Below are 25,261 nucleotides of genomic sequence, written 5' to 3'. Positions count from 1 at the left end.
CTCATCTTGAATTGTAGTTCCCATAATCCCCATATGTCATGGGAGGACTCGGTGGGAGGTAATTTAATCATGGTGGCAGTTACCCCCATGCTGCTGTTCTCATGATAGTGAGTGAGTTCTCTCAAGATCTGACAGTTTTATAAGGGGCTTTCCCCTCTTTGCTCAGCACTTCTCTCTCCTGCCACCTTGTGAAGAAGGACATGCTTGCTTCCCCTTCTGCCTTGATTGTAAGTTTCCTGAGGCCTTCCCAGCCATGTGGAACTGAGAGTCAATTAAACCTCTTTCCTTTATAAATTACCCAATCTCAGGTATTTCTTCATAGCAGTGTGAGAATGGGCTAATACAGATCCCATCTCTAAAAAAACATTTTATAAAAAAATTTTAAAAAGAATTACTGGTTATAACAATAAAGTATCCATAGAAATGGAGGGGAAGAATAACATGCCAATAGATACGGGGACATATTTAAGGAGAACTTGGGTTCCAAATTTACTTAATCTATAAATCAAAGAATTGCTCCTATTATCCCTAAAGGTTTAATTGTGCCAATGAGGATATACAGATGATTGCAATCTATTGAATTGAAATGTGTCTCTAACGCCAAGTGGAAAGCAGTGGCTTACCAAAAACAGCGGACTGTGGGGATACCAGGTCTCCTTTAAAAGTCTGACTACCCAGCTGGGTCACCTTAGGAAAATTACTTGATCTTCTGAGCTTTTGGTTCCTCTCTATTCAATGGGGCTAATAATCTATTAGGGAGCTTAAACGAAATGATGTAGACAAAGTATATAGGATGGGCTCATTAGCCGCTGAATTAAACCTGAAAGTTGGTATCAGCATTCAAAGTCACCCAGCTCAATCTTCTAACATCAGTCCTCCAACCTCTGCTTGAAGCCCGCAGGAAAAGGAAACTTACAACCTCCCAAGGTGCTCCATGCGACTTGGAGACAGGTACAACCGATAGAAAAATTTGCCCAGCATGGGGCTGTATATCTTTCCCTTAACTTCAATGCTTTGGCCCTTATTCTGGCTTCCAGACCAGAAATGAGAATAAGTCTTAGCAGTCCTGTACAAGAAAAGCCATTGAAATAGTTTATCCAATGGATAGTAGTTGCAAACTCCCATGTACAAATATATAGAGCCATAGAGAGGTGAGGGATGAGTCTGAGTGTCTTATTTCGGGGGCTAGTTGAGTGGGGGTGCCACTGACCAAGCAGGGGAACAAAGGAAGAGGTTTACATGCGGAAAGTGGTGAGCTTGGCTTAGGACATGTTACTCTGGAGTAGCTGAGGGTCAACCAGATGGAGATGGCAGGTAGACACTGGATGTTTGAGTCAGAGCTCAGGAGAAGGGTTGGGTCTAAAGGTACAGATCTGGGAGTGATCAGTACATAGGTGGTGACTGAAGTCGAAGATGTGGCTCAAATTGCCAGAGGGTGAGATGAGAACCTTTGTTTAAGAGGCAAAGTATGAAACCAATCAAAAAAGTAGAGGGGGAATAAAGGTTGTTGCAAAAGTAAATTAAAAGTCTCCATGGAGAGGAGCTCAGAGAGATTAAGACTAAGTATTATTTAAAGAGGTAGGAGAAAAGCAGTGTCTGAGAAGTGGTGTCAGAGAAGCCAGGAGAATAGGGTTTTATAGGAGAGCAGTGCCAACCGAAGTCAGTATGGAAAAGATTCACTGGGAGGCAGGGGAAGAGGACCACTGGTGAACATGGCAAGGGCATTTCAAGGAAGAACTGGGAGCAAAATCAAACAGCACCATCCATTGTGGAATTAATGAGAGATTTAAGAAGTGAAAACAGGCTGGGCATGGTGGCTCATGCCTGTAATCCCAGCACTTTGGGAGGATGAGGCGGGCAGATAACAAGGTCAGGAGTTCAAGGCCAGCCTGGCCAATGCGGTGTAACCCCGTCTCTGCTAAAGATACAAAAAATTAGCTGGGCATGGTGATGCATGCCTGTAATCCCAGCTACTTGGGAGGCTGGGGCAGGAGAATCACTTGAACCCGGGAGGCAGAAGTTGCAGTGAGCCAAGATTACGCCATTGCACTCCAGCCTGGGGGACTCCGTCTCAAAAAAAAAAAAAAAAAGTGAAAACATCCCATATAGACCAAATTTTCAAATCATAGGGTTGTTAAGGATATAAAGACAAAGAGGTGTTAGTTAAAGAAGGGGGAGGTTTAAACATGGCGGAGAGGAAACAGACACAGAGAGGTTAACGGCAGAAAAGAAAGTATACTGATCAAATACGATCATTACAGGAGAGAGAGGAGACCCGCTCCTGAGCTCCTGGGGAAATCTTTGATAAAAGGAGGGGAAATTTTCTCAGAAGCAGGAAGGAAAGAGCGCAGGCTGGAGGTGGAAATAGATCCTTTGTAAGTGAGGGAACAGGATGAACGGAGTTTCCACTGATCATCCCTCTGTGAAGAAAATATGAAGATCCCTCGCTGAGAGGGAGGGAGAAGACAGGGAGGTCGAAGTTTGAAGGGCGAGGAGAAGAGTTAGGATAGACCCTGGGGTGATTGGGGGCCTGAAGACTGTCCTTCCACCTGTCTGCCAGGCTGTGGATCTGATGAGCTTAGAGACCATTATTCTGCAATTGCACCAATCCAGATAGCTGGGTGATTATTTTTTCTTTCATAGAAATGCTTAGCAGCTACGACATAGGGGCAGAAAATGCGGGTGGTTAAACTTATTTTGTGTAGAGGTTTTGTTGGGTGGTGGCAACTAAAGGGAAAAAGATAGGACGGTTAGAGTATTGGCAAAGAAGTAGATAAAGCGATGGTTCCTAGGGCTATGGGCTGGAAAGGGTAGGACTTGGAAGGCAGCCATTATCTTTCCCGTACATCTCTTCTACTAACGCCTCCTTTGCGGGTGCTGCCGGGAGCCGCACACAACAGTCAAGATGTGCGGGACTAGCACCGAGGTCAACACTCTGCTCCTCGCCCCTCAAACCTGGGATTTGCTCTTATCTCAGAGTCACATCCCAGTGCTGATGCACATGGATCACACGGTCTCATGACCTGCCTCCATGTTTTACGCAAAGGCTGCTGTTAAAACAGGCTCTTGACCATCCCATAATAAACGCAGTTGGTTTTTTCAGATTCAAGTGCAGGACCTTCACTTGAGCCTCTTGGCTGACTTTTGCAAGCCTTGGCCTATCCTGTAAGCCTATTTAGATTCTGATTCTGGTGTGAAATGAGGTCACTGTGTTTCCCAGATCTGGGTCATAAGCAAATGGGATAAACATGTCATCCACGTCTGTATTGAAATCATTGATAAAAATATTGAACAGGAGCAGGATAAAGCCAATGGTAGATCTGTGCAGGACTCTCTCTGGAACTCTCTCTGGATGAACACCAGTCCACCGCCCACTGTCCAGGCATTCAAGGGTCAGCGGCAAATCACCACACGCTGCTACTGTCCAGTCCACATAGCACCATCTTGCCCTCAAAGACATTGCACAGGACCATCCAAACACCTTGCTGAAAAGGCCAGATAGGCTACGTCACCAGCTTTCCCATGATATACAGGTCTAGTAACCTGATCCCCTTTGGATAAAAACACAATGTGCTTTTCTTTGCTGTTTCTTGTATATCTACGACCAGATGGAGATCAGTTTATGACATTTTCCAGCTTTATGACATATCCTGTCTCGGTATGACATCACTCTCTCCACCCCTCAGCCGAGGGCTTCAAAGGTGTTAAGAACTTCATTTCTAAACCCTCCTCCTTCTCCAGTGTATCAGCTGACCTGATCTCCCAGGCTGTTGAGGTGACGAATGTTAACTTGATAATGAGACTACAATAGAAAAGCCACTACTTCTAATGGAGAGAGAGGGGCCCTATAAAGCAGCCCTTTGCCCTGTCCTGGAGCTTCCTCTTAGAGCCCCTCAGAGGCAGGTAAAATTGTATTAGTTTGAATCTGATTTAGAAAATAAAGGCAAACGAGATTGTATCCGAGCTTTCTTGAATATATCATTTTCAAACATGGTACTGAAACCTTGGGATTTTAAATCTTAAAAGCTAAGTTGCTTTAAAAAATCATAAAAGGAGAATGCTACACATCAGCGATAAAACAGAGTGAACAATGCCAAGGTGTTTACGCTGAGTGACATCCCTTCCCCTCGGCAATGGTGCTTAGACGCTGCCAATCCATTAAACAAGAGTAGTTGAACCAATCCATCAACATCCCTTTACTGACTGCTGCTGGGGACACAGAGAGGTGAAAGAGATGGCTGAGTGCCCTTGGAGAGGTTACAACTGAGTCCAGGAGGGAAGGGAAAAAAGAAGACACCTCCATCAAAAGGTTCACCAACAAAGCAACATGTGCCTGGTAAAAATGCCAGGTGTTCCGGGGGAGGCTGCCAGCCAGGGAAGGAGGGGGAAGGCTTTTCAAAGGGAATGACTTTCCCTGGGCATTCAGAGATGGACAGAATTTAAACAGTGGGCAGGTGGGCAGGTGAACATTCTGGGTGGGAATACATGCGCATAGCCCATTTAAGCAAGTGAAGTTTATAATTAGCCAGATTCAAATCCCCTCTCTCTCTTCAAACGTAAAGACAAAAGTCAGATGCTCAACTGGGAAATTAACAAAGAACACACTTGACACTGCAGCATGAGGTCTGTGCCTCCCCATCGAAGTTCAGCCTAGGTCATAAATGGAAGAATGTCCACTACATCTACTCTAATGAGATGATCCAATTTAAACCCTAATATGCTATCACACACGACACAAACTTCCTTTCTACCATCCACTGCAATTTAAGTTTGGAGACTAATGCATTTTTTTAAGAATGCAACAACATACGCCACAAAGGCAAAGTCCTTAAAATGAGAAAAACAACAGAGTTCAGATCTGGAAAGCAGTGGTTTGCAATGCTGGCTTCACTTTAGAATTACCTGGGGAGCCTTCAAAAAATACCAGTGCTTGGGCTATACCTCATACCAATTAAATCACCTTCCCTGGGGCATCAGTATTTAAATTAAAAATACCGATGATTCTGATTCATTTTCTCGACAAGTATTTTCTGAGTGCCAGATATAAGCCAAGTATTGTTCTAAGTGTGATGATACATCAATGAACCAAATAGACACCACCTTCTAGAAAAAAAAAAAAAACCTCATAGGTTTTACATGGTAATGGGGAGAAGCAGGCAGAAAAGCAAATTAGGTCAGTAAAATATATGATACATTAAAAAAAAAAAAAAACTAGGCTAGGCGCGGTGGCTCACGCCTGTAATCCCAGCACTTTGGGAGGCCAGGCGGGCAGATCATGAGGTCAGGAGTTCCAGACCAGCCTCACCAACATGGTGAAACCCCGTCTCTACTAAAAATACAGAAAATCAGCTGAGCATGGTGGTGTTAACCTGTAATCTCAGCTACTCAGGAGGCCGAGGCAGGAGAATTACTTGAACCCAGGAGGCAGGGATTGCAGTGAGCTGAGATGGCGCCCTGCACTCCAGCCTGGGTGACAGAGTGAGACGCCGTCTCCTAGAAAAACAAACAAACAAACAAAACAAAACAAAAAAACTGATAATGTGCAATGGAGAAAATAAAGCTGAAAAGAGGGGTATGAAGCCACGGGCTAGTGGAGGGTAGCACGGAAGACTTCGCTGATGGTGACATTTGAATCAGACCTGAAGGAAGTGAGGGAAAGTCTGCTACATGAAGGAAGAGCATTCCAGGCAGAGGGAATAGCAGGTGCGATGGCCCTGGGGCAGATGCAAGAGATGAAATCAGAATGGGAAGGGCAAGGGGAGGGGAGAAACCACCAAGGGGCTGATGGGCTATGTAATGAGTTTTGCTTTTCCTCTGAGTGAGATGGGAAGCTCCTGGGAAGGCCTGGGCAGAGAACTGACAGGAAATGATTTCCATATTACTAGACTCTTTCTGCCTGCTCTGTTGAGAATAGACTATGAGGAGGAAAGGGAACAATAGCAACTGGGAGATTCCTAAAATAGCCCAATTGAGAGATGAGTGTAGCTTCCATGAGGGGAGAAGTGATGAGCAATGCTTGTATTCTACAGAATGGTTTTTAAAGAGCGAACAAGAGATGAAGCATCTGGAAGGGGCAAGGTGGGAATGAGAATCTGGTTTCAGATGTCAAAGTTTGAGATGACCACTAGACCTTCAGCAGGAAGGTCAAGTAGATAACTATATATGCAAGGAGTACAGGATGGAGATAGATCGGTGGGAGTTCTCAACTTACGGATAACATTTAAAGCCATCAGGATGACCGACATTGCAGACAGGAATCACAGAGAGAAAAGACAGGAAGTGCAACCACTGAGTCCAAGGCCCTCCAGCATTATTAAGAGGTCAGGAGGAAGAGGAGGGAGCCTAGAAACCTAGGAAGGAATGCTCCTGTGGCACCAGGAGGAACCCCTGAAGAGTGTGGTATCCAGAGAGCCAAGGTAAGGAGCTTTTCAAGGTAAGGGAGGGATGACCTGTGTGTGTGTCAAATGCTTTGAGGGATCAAGTAAAAGGCTCAGAATTGATCCTTGGCATGGATGTCATTCGCAACAATGATAGGAGCAGTTTCTAATGTGCACTGGGGTGGAGAACCACTTCTCTATGGGGTCACGTTCTGGACTTAGCTTAAAACATATACTGGGGCCAGGCGCAGTGGCTCATGCCTGTAATCCCAGCACTTTGGGAGGCCGAGGTGTGTGGATCACAAGGTCAGGAGATCCAGACCAGCCTGGCTAACACAGTGAAACACCGTCTCTACTAAAACTACAAAAAATTAGCTGGGTGTGGTGGCACGCGCCTGTAGTCCCAGTTACTCGGGAGGCTGAGGCAGGAGAATCGTTTGAACCCGGGAGGTGGAGGTTGCAGTGAGCCGAGATTGCACCACTGCACTCCAGCCTGAGTGACAGAGTGAGACTCCGTCACAAACAAACAAACAAAAAACATATACTGAATGTCTGTCTTCCCTACTAGAATCTAAGGGTCTAGCACATAGTAGGTGTCAAATAAAGATCTGATTTACTGAATGAATGAATGAACGAATAAATGAGGCTGCACAAGTGTGATATTCTTTAGTTTATGAAATCATCTAAAATGATCAGTGTGTAAAGTGAAATCTTTCCATTTGAAAAGAAAATTGGTGATGTTAGGATAACTCTTAAGATGCTTTTATCAGAAGATTCATCTTCCCATACATCCTAAGTCATAACTAGCGCTGCCTCAGAGGTCCTCTCTCTCACAATAGATTATATGTTTTTGAAGGACAGGACTATTTCAGACTATGGGGATCTCCATGGATTCCTTATAAATACGACCTGACGTATAGTCCAGGTTCTTCCCTCCCACCCAGACATGCTGATCTGATGCTAATTTCACTCATTAAAAAACCATCATGAAGGGCCTACTATATTACAGGCACTGCACTAGGTACTTGAGTCACAGCATCAAACAGGATATAGTCTATGCCTGGAAGAACCTTCTAGTCTAGTGTTCCTGCCCCACGGCTGATATCAACTGATAAAAGAACTGCGGCTCCATTTTGGACTAGTTTGCATCCTTAACCAAACTCACAGGTGATGGAATACAGTGTTACATGGCTCATGTCCTAGATATACATATCTATCAGCAAATATGCCAAGGGAGATCCTAGCCAGTTCCAAGTCCCCAGCAAAAGTTCAGGAGGCTCACTATGTTTTGTTTTGTTTTGGTCTTTTTTTGAGACAAAGTCTCACTCTGTCACCCAGGGTGGCGTTCAATGGCACGATCTCAGCTCACCGAAACCTCTGCCTCCCAGGTTCAAGCGATTCTCCCACCTCAGCCTCCTAAGTAGCTGAGACTACAGACGCACACCACCATGCCCAGCTAATTTTTTGTATTTTTAGCAGAGCTGTGGTTTTACCATATTGGCCAGGCTGGTCTCGAACTCCTGACCTCAAGTGATCTGCCTGCCCTGGCCTCCCAAAGTGCTGGGATTACAGGCATGAGCCACTGCACCTGGCCACTATGTTCTCGAAGCAGTGTTTTCACCATTTTTCCTCCCTCTGATCCGGAAGACAGCCAAACAATTTGATGCAATTGATAATTCAAGGCAAACTGAATTTTATTTTTATTCCCTATACTGAGACTATGAAGTATATATATCTTTTCTCTATGTGGCATGTGCTAAATAAACACTAGTTGGATGAAAAAAGGAAAAAAGTTGATTTGGGGGCAGTGAAGGCAAAGCATAAGCACTCGGAAATAAATGAGTGTCATGTTGAGAAGTTACCTCCTTCGAATGTTTTCTGAGCTTGCATAGTTTTCAGTGGCTTTATGGGAAGCACCCGCCTCCTATCTGCAGGACTGCCATTGTCGTCAAACCTTACATGTTGTGTCAAGACGAAGATGGGGAAGAGCAGTTGAAAAAGAGTTATTTAAAATATCAAGTCCAGGCCCAGGGTGGTGGCTCACACCTGTAATCTTGGCACTTTGGGAAGCCAAGGCGGAAGGATCATTTGAGCTCAGGAGTTCGGGACCAGCCTGGGTAACATGGCAAGACATTGTCTCTAAAACAAAAACAAAAACAAAAAAAAGCAAAACAAAAAAACAGGCCAGACACGGTGGCTCATCCCTGTAATCCTAACACTTTGGGAGGCCAAAGCGAGCAGATCACAAGGTCAGGAGTTCGAGACCAGCCTGGCCAACATGGTGAACCCCTATCTCTACCAAAAAAAAAAAAAAACAAAAATTAGCCGGGCATGGTGGCGTGCACCTGAAATAAGCTATTCAGGAGGCTGAGACAGGAAAATTGCTTGAACCCAGGAGGTGGAAGTTCCAGTGAGCCAAGATCACATCACTACACTCCAGCCTGGGTGACAGAGCAAGACACCATCTCCAAACAAACAAACAAACAAACAAACAAACAAACAACAAAATTAGCCAGGCATGGTGATGCATACTATAGTCCCAGCTACTTAAGAGGCTGAGGTGGGAGAATCGCTTGAGCCTGGGAGGTTGAGGCTGCAGTGAGCCAAGATCGTGCCACTGCACTCCAGCCTGGGCAACAGAGGGAGACCTTGTCTCAAAAAAAAAGCAAGTCCAACTATCCTAGTGCACAACTTTCAGCACAGATTTTAACCAATGGAAATCCAGAAGCACATCTTGCTCTAACAAATGAGAACTGTGGTGGGTGGTGACATTCCCCATGAGAACAGCACATACAATTCTTCCCAGGCTCCACTGTGACTACCCACCTGCATGTTAGCAGGAACAATGAGCAGCTCCTCTTTGGTTTCTGCTAAAAATAAAGGGTACTACCAATGAGTGACACCTTACATGCACAACCCTCGGGCAAAGTTCTGGTTACCATAGCAAACCCCACTCACGACAGCAGAGGTGAAGTGCATGATATATCAAAAGGCCAGAGTTCTACCTTTCTGCAGGAGAGCAGTTATATTTGCCAGATACACTAAAAATCAGCCACTATAGACCTTTCTATGAATAAAAGCCCAACCTACAGTTGTGGGTCTTGGACATTCTCGCAATTACTATTTGCCTGAAATAGTAGTTTTTTGTCTGATGTTTACTTACTGGGATGCTGATGTAATTCTCAAGATGGAACTCATTTTTAAAAGGAGGTCCAACAACAGAGAAAGAAATGAATAGGTGATTTCTCATTCTCCCTAGGCTGCAAACTTTGAGCCCTACACCTGGTAAGAACCTGTCCTTTGTCTTCTTTCACGACTGGCTCAAAGCTAGTGACGAAGAAATGGACCAGTCTTTTAGCAAGACCCAATGGAGAGGCTCTTGCTAACAGCCGATCTGAAAATGGAGTCCATGCTCTCACCCTAGGGCTCTTATCAGCTAGGAAGAAACGTGGAAGCCGAAAAGACCAAACCACATAAAAGTGTTCATGTGTAAGGAAAACCAGGAGGAAGACGACCTCAGAGCATTTTCTGATTACAGAAAAATTCTACCTTTGCATATAAGGACTCAACCTGGTCATCTCTGCCTTCCCTTTAAGGGTTCGAAGAAGAGGGTTTAAACCATCAAGTCGCAAGAAGATCAGAAAAAGTCTTGAGCCTGAAACTCCTAAGGTGGAGAAAAAGAGAAATGAACTTCTTAGCTTCTTAAGATTAAGTCCCAGGCCAACTTTTCAGAGAAGTAGTACACTGGGAATCTGGGTGAGTATATTTCTTCCTTGTGTGTTAACAATCTGTGTCCTGGGTTTATGAGCAGGAAAATGAATTAGTAAACTCAGGGCTCTGTAGAGACTTTAGGGATCCCAGGCAGTTCCTGCTTCTCAGAGATTCTGTATGGAATCGTGGTTGGGAATAGGGGCTTAGTAGACAAGAGATCTGGATTCACATTCTTGCTCCAACCCTTTTTTTTTTTTTTTGAGACGGAGTCTCACTCTGTCGCCCAGGCTGGAGTGCAGTGGTGCGGTCTCGGCTCACTGCAAGCTCCGCCTCCCAGGTTTCACACCATTCTCCTGCCTCAGCCTCCTAAGTAGCTGGGACTACAGGCGCCCGTCACCACGCCCGGCTAATTGTTTTGTATTTCTAGTAGAGATAGGGTTTCACCACGTTAGCCAGGCTGGTCTCGATCTCCTGACCTCATGATCCGCCCGCCTCAGTCTCCCAAAGTGCTGGGATTACAGGTGTGAGCCACTGCGCTCAGCCTGCTCCAACTCTTAATAGATATGTAACCTCAGGCAAGTCACTTAGCCTCTCCAAGCCTATGTTTCCTCATCTGAAAAGTAAGGATAACTGGGAACAGTGCCTGAAATGCTTTAAGTGCTTGACTTGTTCAACAGACATTTATTGAATGTCTACTGGGTAATTCATTTTCCTGCTCATAAACCCAAGACACAGATTGTTAACACAGGGAAGAAATATACTCACTCAGATTCCCAATGTACTATTTCTCCAGTTGGCCTGGGACTTAATCTTGAGACGCTAAGAAGATCATTTCTCTTTCTCTTCTTTGAGGCTCAAGATTTTTTCTGATTTGCCCTAAGACTTGATTTCTTTTTTTTTTTTTTTCCCGAGATGGAGTCTTACTCTGTCGCCCAGGCTGCAGTACAGGGATGTGATCTCGGCTCACTGCAACCTCTGCCTCCCGGGTTCACATCATTCTCCTGCCTCAGCCTCCCGAGTAGCTGGGACTCTAGGCACGCGTCACCACGCCCGGCTAATTTTTGTTTTTAGCAGCGACGGGGTTTCACCATATTGGCCAGGCTGGTCTGGTCTCGAACTCCTGACTTCGTGATCCGCCTGCCTCAGCCTCCCAGAGTGCTGGGATTACAGGCGTGAGCCACCGCACACAGCTGAGACTGGATATTTTAAACCCTCTTCCTTGAACCCTTAAAGGAAAGGCAAAAATAGGAACTATTTTCAGCATGTGAGATACACAAACTAGTTATTTGCTTTAATGGAGCTTATGATCCAATAGCTGAGACAGACAATAAATGAATAAACCAAAGATTTTATTTCAAACAGGAGTCATGTGATAGAGTACCTGGGGGTGGTCCTGTTAGATCATATGTTCCTGTGAAGATCTGGGGGAAGATGTTTCCAAGCAGGAGAAGAGCACTGATGTGGGACAGAACTTGATGTGTTCCAAAACTGAAAGAAGTACAGCGTGTCAGGCATGGAGTGAGGGCAATGAGTGGTAAGAGAAGGAGTCATAGGAGAGGTGGATTGGGGCAAGGAGCCTGAATCACACTGAAATGGCAATAAGAAATGTCCAGTTTTAAGCCGGGGAGTGATATGACTTGCGTTTTTAAAAGACCCCTCTGGCTAGGCACAGTGGCTCATGTCTGTAATCACAGGACTTTGGGAGGCCAAAACGGGTGGACCACTTGGGCCCAGGAGTTTGACACCAGCCTGGGTGACACAGTGAGACCCCATCTCTTAAACAAACAAACAAAAACCCCTCTGGGTTAGGGGGGCAGGAGGGATGAATAGGAGGCAGAGCACAGAAGATTTTTAGGCCAGTGACACTACTCTGTATTATAATATAATGGTGGATACACGACATTATACATTTATCCAAACCCACAGAATGTAAGAGTGAACCCTAAAGTAAACTATGGGCTCAAGGGATAACGGTGTTCCAACACAGGTTCATCGACTGTAACAAATGAACCAGTGTGGTGAAGTATGTTGACGAGAGCGGAGGCTCTGCATGTGTAGGGGCAACAGGTATATAGGAAATCTCTGTACTTTCCTCTCAATTTGGCTGTGAACATAAAATTGCTATGTTAAAAAAAAAAAAAGTCTTAAAACAATAAAAGACCCCTCTGGCTGCTCGGAGGAAAAGGACTGGGGTCAAGAGTGTCCTCAGGTGGCCCAGTGAGAAGATGACTGCAGCATGGGTCCAGGGGCGAGATGGCAGTGACTTTAAAAAGGGTGGCTGCCGTGGAGGCAGGAGAACAGGGTGGAGGCTGGAGGTGGGGTCAACAGGACTTACTCCTGGATTTGGACACAGAATGTCAGGAAAAGAGAATGGTGGTTTCTAGTTTTAGAGATGACCCCTTGGGTGGATGGTGGTGCCATTTGCTGAGATGGCAGGAGGAGAAGGAAAGAACTAACTTGAAAGAGACATATCAAGGATTGCATTTTGTCATGCTAGGTTAGAGATCCCTATAATGCCCCCACTGGAATGGTAAAGGGGCAGTGGGGCACATGAGTCTGGAACACAGCAGAGAGATCAAGGCTACGGACATCAGTTTGGAAGGCAGTAGCGCACAGATGGCAGGCAATGCCTTGAGACAGTTGAGCTCTCCCTGGAACAGCCAAAAAAGAGGATGCAAGGATAAGTCCCGGGTCAAGAGCATAAAACAATGAATACCAGTTATTGTTATTATTTTCAACACATTGGGAAGGAAGGAGAATGTAGGCCAATATTGTTATCAGCATCTTTTTGTCCATCTATTTCCCCACCTATCCTGCCATCCATTCATACCGTGAACAATCATGGAGCACATTTACTGAAAGGCAAGAGAGAGTAGTGGTCCATACGGAAGCTCTAGAGCCAGGCTGCTGTATGTAAATTCCAATTCTAGCAACTCCTGGCTGTGTAACCTCAGAGAATTCGCGTAACCACATTGTATCACCATTTTTCCATCGCAAAAGGGGTTGTAGTGGGTTGAATAGTAGCTCCCCAAAAGATATACCTACATCCCAAAACCTGCAAATGTGTCCTTATTTGGCAAAAGTGTCTTTGCAGATGTAATTAAATTAATAATCTCAAGTTGGAATCATCCTGAATTATTTGGGTAGCCCTAACTCCAATGACAAATGTCCTTATAAGAGACACACAAAGTAGAAACATGCAGACAAGAGAAAAGACATAGACACACAGACAAAGCAATGTGACGACACACACATAGACTGGGCTGAAGCAGCACAAGGAATGTCCACAGCTCCCAGAAGCTGCAAGAGGCAGGGAAGGTTTCTCTCCTAGAGCTTCCAGGGGGAGCACAGCCCTGTCAACACCTTGATTTCAGACTTCGGACCTGTGAAGAGGATACTGGGAGAGGATGAATTTCGGCTGTTTTAATTTCTGACGGCAGCCCCAGGAAACGAACATGAGGTAATAACAGTATGTACCTCATCAGATTATGAGAACTGAATGAGCTGTATGTGGCAAGTGTCTAGAACAGTGCCTGCCAAATAGTGAACATTCAACTAATTTTAATTTTTACCCACATACTAGGCATTGTACTGGATCCTGAAGAGTATGGGGGAAGAGGCAGTCTTCAGAGATCCTCAAGATAAAGATGGAGCCCTGGAAGCTGAGCAGGTGAGGGATCAGAAGGTGGGAAATGTGCTCAGGGGCCGTGTGCATCTCCCAGGTGCCAAAAATAGTGGACTGCAGCTCCACAGCTGCCACCAATAAAGAAATCAATAAGCCTGATATCTGCTTAGGTTTTTAAAGACGAGCAGTGAGTCCAGAGAGGGGTTAATGCAATTCTTTCCAGTACCTTCCTCTCCTCGTGCCATCTCACTGCCTGCTCTCTCTTGGGAATCCACGCTGATGAGGACACTCGGAGCACATTTTCTGGAGACAGCTGTCCCTCTTTCAGCCTAATGATACTGGGAATTAAGGTGGCCAGGGCGGGGTAGGAGTGGAGAGTGGGCAGTGGCAAACTGTGGAGGAAAGCTATGCCAATTTTGTATGCTGAGTGGTTTTGTAATAATATTTGCATGGTTGCTTTAGCCTTGGAAGTGAATTCTCTTCACCAGGAGACCCATAGAGCACAATCTAGTTTTACCCAAATCTCTATAAAACACACTGGGCCAGAAAGAGTGTGTTTGGCGGGTGGTGGGGGGTGTTCAACTGAAACACAGCTGAAATCAGACATTTTATAAGTGTCCATTGGCCAACACACAAAAATGTAGAGTTGATTGACATCTTGCTTTATTAAACAGAAAAAGAAAAAGAAACCTTCACGCTCTTGGAGAGAGCCTATGATTCCATTTGATCACCTGCACGCAAACATAAGCAGTCTCAGGAGCTACCCTCAATGTTCGTGACACGGAGGGGTCAGGTTCCTGAAGACATTTCTGGTGGCTCAGTCCCTGGAATTCCTCAGGGGTAAGGGGCATTACTGGGTGTTCAAACCCGTACCCACCAACCCAAGATATTACGGCTACCCAAAATACACTTGCCTCTCCACTCTCCAGAAACAGTCTTCTGGAATACTGGAATTACAGTAACATCCCAGGACGTGTAAACAGGACAAGCCAGGTTCACCTTAGACAGGCGTCGGAAATGTGCTGGCCTTTGGTGAAAGGGACAAAAGAGTTGGTGTTTATTTTGTTCCCCCCGCCCCAGGTATCCTGAGATCTCCCTAGGAGTGACAGTAGTGAGAAGGCCCCCTGTAGCGCAAAGCTCCCTGGCACCCTCTCTCCTCCTACCAGCTGCCTGGGGATGCCCGGAGGCCTCCCATGTAAGGCAGCCCAGTTCCCTGCCCCCTTCTCCCTACTGAGTACACTGAGATCCAAAATTACCATCTCTCCCACCCTCCTCCCAGTACAACTCCCACTGCCTGAGCTGGCAGGTCCCAGCCAGGGAATTGACTTTGGGGTAGCCACAGCACAAAGCGTGCCCCCGCTCACGGAAGGAATCCTAATTCTACACTGTATGAGTGCCGTCTTTATTTTTAGCCAAGCAGGATGATGGCTGTCCTGAGGCCAGGACAACAGGGTCTGTTGTGTTAACTTGGATGATAAAGTCTAGGGCTTGCAAAGTCAAGTACTAGAGGTGTCCAAGTGTTGATAAAAATGAGACCAGCCGGGCACAGTGGCTCATGCCTGTAATCCCAGCACTTTGGGAGGCCAAGGCAGGCGGATCACAAGGTCAAGAAATCAAGACCATCCTGGCCAACATGGTGAAACCACATCTCTACTAAAAATACAAAAATTAGCTGGGCGTGATGGTGCGCGCCTATAATCCCAGCTACTCGGGAGGCTGAGGCAGAAGAATCGCTTGAACCCAGGAGGCGGAGGTTGCAGTGAGCCGAGATCGTACCACTGCACTCCAGCCTGGGCAACAGAGCAAGACTCCATCTCAAAAAAAAAAAAAAGAAAAAACGAGACCAAGAATAACTCCTCTGAAATCCATTTCGACTCCTGCTAAAACACCTCAAAGAACCAGTCTGGGGCATCACTGTGTTAAGAGCCAAATATGCCATGGACGCCCCTTCCTCAGGAAGCTGTTAAAACCGTAGATCCTTAACCAGAATGAGCTAAGTTTATGTCTCCCTGAAGGCAAGAGATTGGATAATGCCCTTTTATGGACCTGCAGATCCTTAAGAATTTGTGATTTTTTAAATCCTCCTGTGGATATCTAGGCATTTCAGGCTGCTTCTTAGACTTAAAAGACAACAAAACTTCCCCCATGTCCTTGCTATTATTTCATTCAGAGCTCGCAACAATTGTGTGTGCACAATTAATCCTCTTTGCTGTGAAGTCGGTTCCCCCAATGCTGCTTCTCCAAAACCTCTTTATGTGTCCTAGAGGGCTTGATGAGCCCCAGAAACTGTATAACCTAAAAACAAATAATCCAAGAATAACTTTGTCAGCCAGGTATTCAATGCTATCTGGTTTCATTCAATGGCTTCATAAAGAGAGTTGAGAATCTTAAGTTTCTGATGTTCTGGAAGTTAATAGACCACTCATTATTCACTCAGAACGCATTCCGGTAGGGAATGCATGCACGGAGCAGCCAGGACTCTCAGAATGGAGACTGTTTTCTGGCTTCATCGAGAGTGTGGGGTGAATACACTACTGGCACCGGAGAGAGGCCACGGCCAGGGGTAGGCCTCTTCCTGGAGCTGGAGAGGCTTAAAAGACAAATGTGTCTTCTCCGCATGCTTAGTGTCTTAACAAACCGTCTCTCGGCTCAGCCGCCTTATCAGACCACAAAAGGCCTCTTCAACTATTAAGTTTTCAAACTGTAAATGCTCCCAATGTCTTCTTCAACACATTTGTAAATAGAACGCAGAACTCTTAAGCTCTCAGATAATCGGACGGAATCAGATGACCTACCTGGCTTCAAACCCTCCCCGCCAGAACCCACGGGAAATGTATTCTTTTCCAATTCCATCTTTCCTCTATTTCTAAAGTACGGATAATAGGAGATCAAGATTGGCAACTTTCTAGACACCATAAAAAGATCCATTGTTTTATATGCAACCTATGCACAGGTCCAAATCTAGACATAGACCACCCGGTTGGAAAATAAGGAATAATTTGAGAAAATTTTCCAGATAATTCTATACTTCCATTTCCTTAAAAAACAGTCCTCAATGCCTACAATCCCAGCGCTTTGGGCAGCTGAGATGGGTGGATCGCTTGAGCCCAGGAGTTTGATACCAGCCTGGGCAACATGGTAAAACCCCGCCTCCACAAAAAGTTTTTTAAAAATAATAATTAGCCAGGTGTGGTGGTGAGTGTCTGTTGTCTCAGCTTCCCAGCTACTTGGGAGGCTGAGGTGGGAGGATCACTTGAGCCTGGGAGGTCAAGGCTGCTGTGAGCCGTGGTCATGCCACTGCAGCCTGGGTGACAGAATGAGACCCTGTCTCAAAAAAAAAAAAAAAAAAAAAAATCATATTTCCCCCAATTTCATTTAATTTGGCACATATCAACTTAGTGTTTAGTAAGTCAAGTACTCTTTTTCTTTCCCTCTTCACTAATAAGTGAGATTATTTTTTCATCTTTTTAACTATAATCAAAGACCCATTAATAAAACCAAGGGGGAGTGCAGATTTTTAATTCTTCCTCAGCCACCCGCACTTTGGACAACACCACTGCTATTGAAAGACAAGCAGTTCCCCAGATCAAGCAACTGTGTTTTGTCACTCTAGTTCTAGTTGTCTAATGGGGCAAGTTCTCTGTTTTTCTGGGCCTCAGCTTCCTCAAATGCAGGCCTTACCAAGTGTGAGTGCATGATCCCCTTCCGAAGCACGGAGGACAGAGGAGACCATCCAACCTCTCCCTGCTCTGCACCTGGTAACTGGATCTTTGCATAACAGAGGGACATTAAATTCAGATGCAGTACTGCAACAAGCCAACAGATTAAAAGACAGAAACCTTGAAGGATTCGTCAAGGTGTGAACAGGGAGACCCAACTGCTCGTAGTAGTCCAAAGCTTTTCATCCACAGTTGAAAGAAAGCTTCAGGCAAGTCTGCTAAAAACTCCTGCCTTCTACACTCAACTGGGCTCTCACTGACTTTGGGGAGCGGTTTATGCATTTCTGGACACGCTACTCAAAAGAATCCACCATACAGCAGATGCTACCATGGAGGGCCTTCCAAACACACCTTAGGACCTCTTTTGATTCCTCCTAAGAACAATCCTGTGAAGTAACGACTGCACCAATTTTACACATGAGCAAATGGAGGCTTCAAAATCTCTAATCATCTGGCCCAGCAGGAAGTTCTCTGCACTGCTAGGATTCCAGCCAAAGCCTATGACCCCAACTCAGGACCTTCCTTTCCCTCCTGGCTGCCTCCACTGGTGCCAGGTGCCGGGTTTGCTTCCTCTGGCAGGCAGCAGTACAGCCGCCCTTTCTCCCAGCCCCCAGCTTCACGAAGTGACCCCAGGTCTCAGCAAATGCCTCCCCTGTTTTCCTCATTCTCTCCAGGGCCTCACCAACCTCTGCTTCCCTCTGGCCTTCCAGGGAAGGCAGATGCCAGAATTGTTCTTTTCCCCGCACTTGCTCGCCTCTTCCAGCCCAAACACCCCTGATCTGGTCTCGCACATCTCTTGTGTTTACCAAACATGCCTGGGAGGGAGAACGAAGGGACTCTCATGAATAAACCTTCCTTCAATGCTACAACCTCCTCAAAATACTCTGTGGATTATTTTCAACCAGCACACTTCTGGATCCAGTGTCTATACCCGCAGTGTCACTGTCTTGGCAATCATTGTCTGCTTCTTCCCTTGCAGCCTGGCTTCATGAACACCCCTCACAGACACTGTTCTATCAGTGGCCTTTTCCTATCATCCTTCCGGGTGTGGGCACCTCTGAGACATCCCTGCCTCTCCACTTGTCTGCTAACCTCGCTCACGGGCTTGCCTGCCTAGCTCTTCCTGTTCTTGAAACTCAACTCTGACCTCAGCATCCTCCCTGGTGCTGCGGGGATGTGTCTGAGGACAGAAGAAAGAGGCGGAAACTGTTGAGTCTCTAAGTCTGTCTTCTTGAAGAGATTCAGCTTCTCTTTGGATTTGCTCCTGACCTTTTGAGGGTTCATCTTTGGAATTTGTCCCCTTGCGGTTGGTGCAGTAGGAGAGACCTGGAGCCACCTTCCAACAGAGACGCCCCCAACACCATGGTCTGAGTCACTTAGGCCCACATGATCAAAAGCAAGGGAGTATCCACAGCTCTGTGTTATCTTGTTCAGCTCACCAGGCCTGGAGCCTCTGGGAGAGGGTTTCCACAACACCCTACGTATGATCAGCCCGGGCGGTGGGGTCTGGGGTGTTCCCTCTGCCTCTTTTCCTGTCTAACCTGAGGAAGTTGATTAGCAACTGTTCCAGGCCTTATCTGGGTATGAATAAAATAAGGCCCTAAAGAAACACACCCAGGGAAGCATGGTGAGTGTGCTAAAGGGTTGTGTAGGAGCAGAACGAGGGTCCAGGTTGGGCACTGTGGCTCATGCCTGTAATTCCAGCACGTTGGGAGACCAAGACACCAGGATCACTTAAGCCCAGGAGTTCGAGACCAGCATAAGCAACATAGTGAAACCCCATCTCCAAAAAAACACAAAAATTATCTGGGTGTGGTGACACACACCTGTGATCCCAGCTACTTGGGAGGCTTAGGTGGGAGGATTGCTTGGGTCTGGGCAACAATGAGACCCAGTCTCAAAAAAAAAAAAAGAAAGAAAGAAAGAAAGAAAGAAATCCCACACATCTCCCTACTATCTGGAGAACTAAGTTCCTCTGAGTCCTTAGCACTGAGTCCTAACTCAGGATCAACCTCTCGATTCCACCTAAGAGCTCCTCCACAAAGCCTTTCAAATCCTCTCTGACAAAAGTGACTTGTTTTTCCTCCATACTCCCAAAATGTTTTATTTGGACCACTCTTCAGGTACTTTACTCACTTAATCATCCCTTCACTCCCTCATCCAATAAACACAGGGCGTCTACTACATGCAGCCTGTGCACTGGTCTGCACCATAGTGCTCAGCAGGTTTCTCGCCCTTCTCCTGCTGGACGGACACTGACAGACTGACAGCAGCAAGGGAACGTCTTTCATCTAAGCATATCCTGGAACCTCAAAGCCTCCTCAGCCTCCAGCACAGCAAACCACAGGTATTCCAAAAATAAAATGATTGAAATGAATAGAGCAATTATCATGTTTCCTTAAATAGTAAACTGCCATAAAGTGCATGCAAAATCCATTTCAGTGATAGATTTAAAGTATAATTCAATATTTTTCCAGAAGCATATTAACTATGTCAAGGTAGGTGCATTTATATACTTTACATGGTTCTGATTCTTCCTCTCATAGCACCTGACAGCCCCCTACTCCTACACCTAACCCCCGCAACACACACACACACTCACTCACTCACACCACTAGATGGTTATTATAGGAGCAGCAGCTCTGGACCCATCCTAATGGAAGAAGGAATTGATGAAGCCAGAACCACCACCTACAGCCAGGGGTGTGTTCTGAAACATTCTCTTCTGCCCCCACAAGCAGCACTCCCACTCCACACCTGCCAACCTGCACCTATCTGGCGGCCACCCAGAAGTCACAACCCACAAAAGCTGGCCCAGTAGAGATGCCGGGCCCCTAAAGCCCTCCAGTGTGGGAGACCCCACTGGAGAAGAGGCCCTGAAGGTCCAGGGGGTCTCTCTGCAAGGACAGATCAGGGCATCACTGCAGCCACTCAGCAACCACTTCCAGTAGTTTCATTGCGATTTGTCAAGGCAAACATATCCACCTACCCTACCTTTGGTGGAGGCAAGAGGTTGGGCCAGCCAGCTGCAGAGGACAGACTCAGACTCAGCTCCATCCCCCAACACTGCCCAACCGCCAGTCCCAGGGCAGGTCTGGAGCTCTGGAATGCCCTCGTGCCTGCCATTCCAGTCTCTGCGACCAGCCCATGCCAGACCTTGTCCTCCTCCCACTCCAGTGTCCCTTATCAAGGTCTCTGCATAGATTTGGGCTGCCGAGGACAGCTTCTGGCAAATTCCTGCCAGGGGTCCTGGACCCTCCTGCTGCTCAATTCAGCCTTGCGCTTTCATGGATTTTCCAAATAGCGGGGACCACAGGCAGCTCAAAGACTTAAAACACAAATGCAAACCCGAGGGAGGGAGAGAGGAAGACAGGGAGGGGGAAACCAGGTTTTAGGAGAAACTCGACTTCAGAGAGAGGCAGGATTTCCCTATCATTATGTTCCCCATCTCCCCGGCAGACGCCAATAACCGGCCCTAAGATGCCCTTGCTCTTTGCGCGCCCTCTGCACTCCCTCGCCCCGCGTCTAACGTCTCATCTGGGCAGAGAGGGGGCGAGAGATGAAACACGCCCGAGGTAGGATGGTCCCCAAGACATTACCTGAGGCCGGAGTACCTGAGTACCTCCGCTCCTGCCGGAGGAGGGGACCAGAAGACGGCCCAGGGATGGGGACCCGGGATGCGCGCCCGTGCAGGAGCTCCCGGCCCTGTCCTGGGTACAGTGAGTCTCCGGGTGTCCCGCTGTCTCGGTCCCGCTCTGTCCAGCCCCCTCCCCTGCGCTGCGCCCTCCCCGTCCCCGGCCGGATGCTAGAGGAGTTTGCGCCGCCCAACGTGGGACCCCGGTTCGGCGTCCTCACTCCTCGCCCTGCTAGGGCTGGGATTCCCGCACCCAGATTTGTCGCTAAACTTTCCTGGGCACACACGGTCTCGGGGGTGCCCAGCCTCCCCCATCCCCTGCCCACCCGGAGCCGGCGCGTCCCGGCTGCAGCGGGACGGTCGCTTCACCTGCTCGCGGCTCGGCCGAGGCTCCCGCGGCTTCCTCGCACGTCCAGACCCAGGCGCCGCCCGGCGGGTCCCCGCGCAGCTGCCGCCACCGCGGCCGCCACCGCGGCCACCACCGGTGCCGCCGCCGCGCCTGCCCCGAGCTGCAAAGCCGCGGTTCGCCGGCAGCCGCGGGAGGCGCAATCCCGGTGCCCTGGGCTCGGCCTGCGGCTCCTCCGCTGCCTGCAGCCGCCGCCCCGCCGCGTCCCGCTGCCCGGGGCCGGCATGCACAGGCGCTGGAGTCCACTCCTCGCCGCGCTGCGCAAGGGATCCGCCGAGCCTCCGGGATGGGCGGGGATTCCCTCCCTCTGGTTGATTCGAGGGGCGGGAACTCCCTTCCCGGAGTGACAGGGACGGGGGGCGGGGATTCCCCTGCAGGAATAACAAGGTGGGCGGGGATTTCCCCGAGCGAGCCCCGCCGCGGGCAAGGAGTCTCTCTGGGTGAGCCAGGAGTCCTGGTGCGCCGGTTTCAGAAACCTGGGGATCTTGGGAGGAAGGCAGCCAGGGAGATGGCTGCTCCGAATCTCCATACAGGCGGGGCTTAGGGCGCCATCTAGGTGGAACAGAGCGAGCTAGGGGATGTGAAGTTGCCTCTGCATAGCATTTTACATAGCAAAAAGAAAAATGTCAATTGCCTTATCAAAGAATGGGGCGGAGGGGCCAGAGGAGATGGGAGAAGAGCTAACCACTCACCCCAAGCTACCCTTAGCCTCTGGTCCTTGGGATACCAAAGGTAATTTAGCACTGGTATGAGGATTTCGGGGAGAGGGGACCTCTTGGCACCTCAGAGCTGCTTAATCCCCCAGTTAAGCCCCTGGGGGAAATCCCATGGCCCTGGAGTGGTGGTTTTGGTCCCATGAGTACTAGCCACGAGCTCCTGCTGCGTGGACCGTGAGAGCTAATGCCAGCCGCCCTTGGCTGCCGTCCAGGTCACTCGAGGAACGGAGCCTCAGGCTTTTGGGATCCTTCATTCCGGTGGATTTTCAGGAAGGCCTTCAAATATTTTTGGTTCTTTTTTTGTCATCCTTGTCATTCTGCCTACCACAGGGAGAGGATGATAAGAACATAATAGGAAGACTGCACAGCTCTGCAAGTTAAGCTCTCTTAAGAGGAAAAAGCTGGTCTTTTTCAAGTGCTGGCAGATAAGAGTAAAAACATACGAAAAATTACAAAACCGGGATAATGAATAGTTGAATAATGCTTTTGACATTTTCTGCAGAACAGTAATTGGAAATCTTTGCTTTCGGGGGGATGGGGATGGGACAGGGCAGGCCCCAGCTGCAGTTCTGCCCAGCAAGGCAATAACTCCGAAAAGCAGGCAGACATAAATCACCTGCACAGACCGGACAGAGCTGTCGCGCAACACCAGAGACCCGAGTGGTCCCAAGGCATTTGGAGATGGTAATGTCCTCAGGGGTTGGGGTGGAGAAGTTCTTGATTTCAGCTGTTTTTCAGCTTTTATAATTACCAGGCCACTGAGATCAATGCTTGCACAAATCCAAGCATCGTATATGACAAGCTGGGCACTCTCAGGCACTCAGAGCTTCTCTTCCTATGTGTAAATAGAGAAAACACCTATCCTGCAGGATTGCCAGAACTAGCAGTAACACAGTTGTTCAGCACAGTACTTAGGAGGTGCTCAATGAAATGGTAACCATTGTCAATGAAAGGTATCATTGGGACACCACAAAAAATCCTTCTAGAAGGATCAAAGAGGGCTGGTGCTTTCTGTTTGTTTCACAATCCCAGGCCCATCTTCCACCACTCTGTACCTGTTTTGTCAGCCTCGGTACCCAGCACATAGCTTGGGCCTACCTCCCTCAGCACCCATTAAAAGTTTGCTGAATCAATGAATATGCAAATAAATTTATCACTCAAACTGCAGTCACTGCTATTTCTTATCCACTGCCATCCCCAATTCTTTCATTCCAGCCATGTACTCCTAATCTGTAAATTCTGTTTCCTCTGCCAGAGTGACATTCTCACTCTCTTGTGTCTGCTGAAATCACAAGGAGGTAAATGTCATCTCTACCGGAAAGGCTTCTCTGATCATCAGAACAAACATCAGGTTTCCTCTGCCTTGTTAATTGCTGCAATGGTAGCACTTTATGCAAATTGCTAATCTAACCCTTGTCAGGTGTATTAAGTTGTAGGAATTATGGTGTTTTGTCTCACATATTTCTAGCTTGTGAGTTCCTGGAGGTAAGAGAACTTAAAGCTTATTGTTTGTGTTCCCAAAGCCTAGGGTGGCATGGTATCTGACCCAATAACCACTCAATAAATATTTGCTGAATTAAAATGAATTGTTAGGTATATATGTGTATGTTATATGTGGCATATATTATGTATAAATACAATATATGCAGATGTATTTTATATCTGTCTCCTTCAGACATGGCCCTGCTGACCTGCTTTAAATACTTCATTTCAATCACTTTTCAGCTGATATTTTCCAGATATTTTTGGCAAGTTCTCCTCTGCTAATAATAGTTCAACTCACAAGAGGTCAATCAAATGCATGGAAATTTTGTTTTGCCCTTGCAATCTTCTCAATTTGGAAAGCTGACAACTGAGGGCATTTATTTTCCAATGTTTGAAGATCAAAATGTAAATTCTTTCTGCCCCCTTGTTAAATATTTAGTCACAGATTAGTACTTCTATCAAAGTTGCCATTTTAATTTAGTGCTCATAATATATGTGATGTGGAGGAGGAGGCTGTATATAGAAAATCTAAGACTTCAGAGCAAAGGAGGATTCAAATGATGAACAAATAAAAAAACGTGTGATCCCAAGCTGTCTCAGTGACAGAATGTAGTGTGGTTTAGGTGAGTCCAAGTAGATTCTCATGGATTGCAGTGCCATGTGGTTTACCTCTGAGCTTTCTCCCTGTTATGAAGAAAAATCTACAGACCAGGCAGCTGAAACTAGAACTGGAGGTTTCCTTACCAACTCTTGAGAAGACTGCGTTCCATCTTTCCGCCTCATCTGCTCTTCCAAGTAAGTTTCAAGGGAGGAGAAGTAAACTTAGTCAACAACTGGCTCAATTCCCTTTCTCCTCCCAGCCTCTGTGGGTTCATTTTATCTCCAAAACAGATTCTAGCTTCCTGTTTACCTAGCTAATTACCCTTTTTTCTTTCTTCCGCAAATTCCTGGCCACTAACTCTTCCATTCATGACCTCACACTGGAATGAGCCATCCCCTGGCCAAGAAAGGGGCTTAAAAAGAAGAAATGCGGCCAAGCGCAGTGGCTCAGACCTGTAATCCCAGCACTTTCAGAGGCCAAGAGGGGCGGATCACCTGAGGTCAGGAGTTTGAGACCAGCCTGGCCAACATGGTGAAACCCAGCTTCCACTGAAAATGAAAAAATTAGCCAGGCATGACAGCGGCCACCTGTAATCCCAGCTACTGGTGAGGCTGAGGTAGGAGAATCACTTGAGCCTAGGAGGCAAAGTTTGCAGTGAGCCAAGATCATACCATTGTACTCCTGTCTGAGAGTCAGAGCAAGACTCCATCTCAAAAAAAAAAAAAAAAGAAAGAACAAATGAGTAACAATCATAGTAAAACATTAATTCAGTGGATCGCAGTCTGGACTACGCTTAAGGATTCCCAAAAGATTTGAAAATTTTAAAAACTCCAGGCTCACCCCCTGAGATTGCTATATACTTGGTCTTTGGAGCACCCCTAGATGCCCCTTAACCAGAACCTCCAGTGATTGCAATTTAGGTGGCCCGCAGAGGATACTTGGAGAAACAGTGAAGTAGAGTGACATTACAGCTAAGAGGGTGCCCAA

At 47.0% G+C, this 25,261-nt stretch overlaps 1 protein-coding gene across 3 annotated transcripts in view; it reads right to left on the bottom strand.

Annotated features, from left to right (window-relative positions):
* The window catches only part of PDZD2 (PDZ domain containing 2), a 472,962-nt gene extending 451,440 nt beyond the window's left edge, over nt 1-21,522 (bottom strand). For all 3 annotated transcript variants that reach the window (XM_009208211.4, XM_009208214.4, XM_009208215.4), the window contains exon 1: nt 21,436-21,522. The gene's annotated coding sequence lies outside the window, so the exon portion shown is untranslated. The remainder of the gene's footprint in view (nt 1-21,435) is intronic.
* Between the last annotated feature and the right edge of the window lie 3,739 nt (nt 21,523-25,261).

Source organism: Papio anubis, chromosome 5, assembly GCF_008728515.1.
Source record: "Papio anubis isolate 15944 chromosome 5, Panubis1.0, whole genome shotgun sequence".
In the NCBI taxonomy this organism is placed as follows: domain Eukaryota; kingdom Metazoa; phylum Chordata; class Mammalia; order Primates; family Cercopithecidae; genus Papio; species Papio anubis.
Note: the sequence above shows the minus strand (reverse complement) of the source record. Positions and strands in the feature narration are given on the sequence as shown.